The sequence below is a fragment of the Sinohyriopsis cumingii genome, chromosome 4 (assembly GCF_028554795.1).
Source record: "Sinohyriopsis cumingii isolate HCF-2022 chromosome 4, ASM2855479v2, whole genome shotgun sequence".
Lineage (NCBI taxonomy): Eukaryota > Metazoa > Mollusca > Bivalvia > Unionida > Unionidae > Sinohyriopsis > Sinohyriopsis cumingii.
This window is the reverse complement of record NC_142964.1, coordinates 148713451-148719052: the sequence shown is the minus strand read 5'-3', so window position 1 is coordinate 148719052 and position 5602 is coordinate 148713451.

Sequence of the window (5602 nt, the reverse complement as noted above, 5' to 3'; positions counted from 1 at the left end):
TTCTTCAGTTGGATCAGACTTTCATGCTAGTATATACGGTATTTTTGGTAAATCAGTTACACGCTAGTATATCCGGTTTATTTGGTAAACCTTATGATTGCTTTCTAGTATATATAGAATATTTGGTACATCGTGTTATGGTCCCCATTCTTATTTTCTTTGATATTAGTCTTTAGTTAGGCAAGGTGATGTTCTGTTCTTAGACTTTGCTAAAACATTAAAATTTCTTGGAGAATCATAATATACTTGTCCTAATTCTTTCTCAGAAGAGAGATTTTTGGGGGAAATTGCTAAAGGATAACGAATTTTGTTGGACGCTCTGGAAGAATATTGTAAATAATGGGGTTTAATGAGTTTTTACGAATAAAAAGAAAGGTGGCATTATTCCTTAAGATAATTCTCAAAACTGGTAATTTTAATCAGGATATGTTTGTGGTTATTGCAACTTTCTGTAATGTATTAGGTTTTGAATGGAGTAAATTTATTTGTATTTTAATGTAATTCTTTTCGGTTTTAAGTCTGAAGTATTGTTTTTCCTTTTTTTCTTTATGGGTAAAGCATGCATCTAGTATGGCGATATTCCGTGACTATTTCGTTGAGATAAACGTATGTAAAATGTTGTAGTGTTAAGACAGTTCAGTGACAAAGGCGATAGTAGTGTAATTACAGGTTATATAATAGGTCAATGGGCAACAAGTTCTACCTTTTCCAATGTACTATTATAATATTATGTATCCGGCAATACTGTAGTGTTCTTGAAAACAATCGCCATGATAATGTTTTTCAAAAGACATATTTTCTTGCGTTTTTTTAATATTAAATTAGACATTTTATATTTGTGAGAGACTCACATAGTTACTAAAAATTCATCGATATAAACAAATCAGATATATATTTTTGTGGGGAATATATATTAGGATTGTTTTGTATTTTGTTTTTACACTTTTAAATATTTGGGTTTATTTACAAACAATAAGAAATGTTTAAATGCTCAAAGAATACTGGCGGATACCAGTTTAAAAGCAGAAAAGCTTGCCGTTGAACGGGTACAAGAGGTTTTAAACCAAACGATTGTATTGAATTATTATACGCATGCTTAATACCTACTGTATCGTATACGTGTGAAACTGAGAGATTCTTAACACATATGTATCATGTATTATGACTCTGTAATCTTAAATTAACTAACTGAAAAGAGCGAAAAACAAAACTTCTGTAAAAATTTTTAAAAAATTACTGGGTGACATCATGGCACCCAATAAAACCAGATATGGTTCATTTTTCATGAACTCAAAGTTGCTAAAACAATGTCCACCTGCTTTTAATCACATCAGTTGTTTCTATAACACTTTTAACTCAAGAGCAGAATTCTCCCTTGAATACAAGTGAAAATTTCAAAAGAACGTATAGTATTGTAAATATAGTATTGTAGATGAAATCTCACACAGTCCTAAAAGTTCTATCACAAGACAAAATGTATGAAGTTCCAATTGAATTTCAGTGGTATTACAAATAAATTCTAGCATTGGATGTGGCGATGAGTTAACAGTCTTTTGATGTATCATAATATATAATCCAAGATGTCACTGATTGAATTCACCAGAATTAAAAAAAATAATTGGCCTTGTCCAAGAAGTATTCATGAGCACTTTGCAATTGATGTGAATAATTTTAAGGAATAAATCCACTCAAATTAAAAATTGAAGACAGCATTAAGACTGATTCTGCTTGGGATGTTAAGACAGGAATTAATACTTTTTCAAGTAAACAACATTTTATATAAAATTTAAGACACAATAGTAGAGCCAGGATGTAGGCCAGAGTCGTCTCCAAAACATTCCAAGTTGTCAACAACTTAAGAAAGTTTCAAGTTAAAACCGATGTTCTGGACGAGATCCAAATGAACATGTTTAGATCCAGCAATAATGATCTAAATAATTGTTTTGGTAATCTTATGTCACGTGTTTAGCGTTGAATAAACAGTAGCACAAGAAAGAGTGAAAACAACAAGCTTTGAAAAAATACAATAATTTATTTCCATTTAAAAATTCTGTAAAAATTGAAAAAATATGAACTTACGGTTTTATAGAATCAAATCCACAAAAAAGAATCCGAGAATTATCCAAGAATAAAATTTTTGAAGTCCTAATAACAAAATGTTATACTGATTTCAAGTTGGAATCCCGACGAAGAATCCTAGATGCAAGACAATGACGTATGCTGCAATCTGTAGTGGTGAAGTCTACAGTTCCTTGTGCAAACAAGAATTATCACTCCCGTTTTGGAAATTTAAATAAATTTCTTATAAGAACTGTCTTTGATTAATAATCTGACATGAGAACATGTTTTTTTCCAGAAAAATAACAGAATTAATCCTTTTGAATGCAATTAATTTAAAATAACTCCAAACAGCACAATATACCAGTTCAAACTTAACAGCCCAGCTTCTACTTCTACTGAGAATAATTCTCCAAAACATAGGTTATATCGTATTCTAAACATAAATAAGGGGACACGTGATCATCTTCTGGAAGTTTATAGAAGATAAGTACTTGTTAAAGATCACGTCTACCCAGTGTGACTCTGAAAAAAAACAATCATTTTACTCTAAGAAATAAAAAATAAAACAATTGTTTACATCTTTAGCACGAAGTTCCATCATGAACTCGACAACAACCAATCATTTTAAAATAAAGATAGAACTTTGTTAATTGCTACAAATTTTAACAAGGTCAGGATTTAGATCAGCACCTGGTGTTTATAAACTAACAAAGTCAAACTATTTTCTGAAAAAAGTATCTTCTCTAGTGAATAAATTTACATTACAATATCATGTAATGAAAAATAAAAATAATTTAAACTGACAAACAATTCAATTAAAATAAATAAATATATATTCAATCAGTTATAATTAAATCAAATGTACATAAGAGTAATAATAGATAACTATTAGCTTTGGATTAAGTTGTTTATAAAATAAATGTCAGAAGGCAAGTAGACCTTTAATTTGATTTTGAACTAAGGTAAGTGACAAAAGATAAATATGCATAACACATAATTATTGAGAAATGCCAACAAACAATACAGATTAAATATACATAAGGGTAGAAAGTATTTAACTAATGATTAAGGTAAAAGTATTAAATATTTACTTCGAATGTTAACTTGTATGGTTTACTGATTATTTTCTAATTGAAGTAAAGAAGACATGTAAGTATTGATTTTAATGCGAAGGTGCAATCTGATACCCAGCTCTTTGTATAATGTGTAATATTAGCAGATTCTAGTATTTGTCAATGATTTTTTGTGTGGATATTTCCTGGTTTTTAAAATAAGGGATTAAAAATTTATACATATCAAATAGGAACTATAAAATAGACAATTCACCAATATTGCTATTTTAGAGAAGTGCTAAATGGATATGAAAATTACTTGGAAACATGATTAAATGTGAAACACAGATCAAGGCACCAAAAAACCAATTTGTCACAGTCCGCGAACTAAGGGTTAATAATAATAGTTTTAGCAATGGTCCTAATGAGAGAAAATTAAGATTCAGTCTAACATGAGAAGAAAACTTAAACTGACGTGTGTACCATTAGAATGGCTTCAACATGACACTTGTAGAAATGACATTAACTTTAAGCCGCCACGCTGAAATTTAGCTCTATGGCATCTGAAGTAAATTTCATGTCAAAAGTCCATAGGTTTAACATTCAGTTAGTTCTTTGGCCTCAATGGAAATTGAAAATTGAGGCTTCAAAAATGTTTTTATTTTGCATGGTCATATGATCTCAATGGAACATTAGTATGAGAATACTCTTTTGTACCATTGATGTTATTTTTAATTACAAAAATGGTTCTATTGTTTCTAACAGGAATTTCATGTTATATGTCCTCAATGGGAATTTGACATCAAGTCCATAAAATGGTTTCAAAAATGGCCCAATGACCAGAAGGGAAAATGTAATGTTAACAATGTCCGTATGTTCAACAATAGTATTACCCATGTGCCTCCAGGAAAATTTGACATTGACGCTAAGCAAATGGTTGACAACATGACACTATGGGTACTAATGGAATGGTACAGTTGCAGATTAAAACGAGATTTCTCCTTGTAGCCACCGTTTTTTTTTTTGGTCTTGAGAACAAAATGAACACCATGGTAACATTGTTTTCCAAATCTTTAACACAATGTTAAAATATATAGCTTTAGTTTGGGCACTCATTGATATTTTGTAAACAGTATATTTGAAGTTATCATTTGTTGACTGGAAAAGTATTACACATATGACAGAATATCGCTGCTAAGAATTGGTTTAGTAGTGTATTTGGTTTTGAAATACTATTGATGTATTAAAAAAAAGGCCAGAAATGTACTGTTCATTTTGGCCAGATTCTGTTGTTTAAGCTCGAACAAAGACTTAAATAAGCCAGTAATAAAAATAACCGTTTTTCATGCAGGGACTTGCGTCTTGAACTCTTTACATCTCGCCGTGTAAGTGTAAGCGGTAGTTATAAATTATCTGTAAATCACATTGTCACTGGTTTGAATATAAGCAAATCCCTCATGCCGACCGAAAAGCCTTTCTTTCTTGCTGAACTTTGCCCTTATGATTTGAGGAGAGAGACTTGAAGTATAGAACTGGCTTTGGATCCATTTGTCCTCCTGAAAAGTCTACACGGAATTACTGCTATAACCGTTCTCATTTTATAGGGTGACTCAATACGTCGTTGTCGCATCGTCCATTGTTTCTCCAAGGAAAGTTATTACTGTTTAATAGCGGCAGACTGATCAAATTTATTTTGCCTTGGATTCTATCTTTCTCTCTCTCTCTCTCATATATATATATATATATATATATATATATATATATATATATATATATATATATATATATATATATATATATATATATATATATATATATGCGATAGTTTTGCTGAGGTAGACACTATTAGGTTGATTGGAAGACATTTTTCTCTTGAAATTAACTAAGAAGAGAAAAAGAAAGAAAACATACACGTGTTGATTAACAGTCCAAAGCCATGTTTAGATTTGTCACTGTAAACGACAAAAATATTTTATCCATAGAAGACTGTATTTGGCAAATAGACTTTTTTCTTCGGTTAAACCTAACTGAAACAAAGATAGAGAAGTACTAAAAGCACCATATGAGATAGTTCTGGTCTGGATGTTCTGGAGTATCTTTCTAGCGGGCTTGGAGAAAACAACTTACTTTTAGCCCTATTGAAAATCGCCTTATTATCCACGGCTATAATGCAAATTTGAGATATGCTATTATCTTTCGTCTTCTTTGGGATCACAAAGCTATTAAAGTCATACCAAGATTTCACAGTTTCTCTCTGTCTGTCCATGTGTCTGTCAATCACTCCCCCTCCCCCCAGGCAAGAGTTATTTAAATATTCCGAACAAAGCAGTTCAGACTGAGTGTTGATTGTACTATGCAAGGAAATGATGAAGTTGACACACTGAAAATCGGACAAACAACTTGAATACAACGTTTACATTCTTCTTGTATGAACCACTATATTAACCTAACATAGGAAGTACTTCTTGCGAGAATCCGGGACAAATATC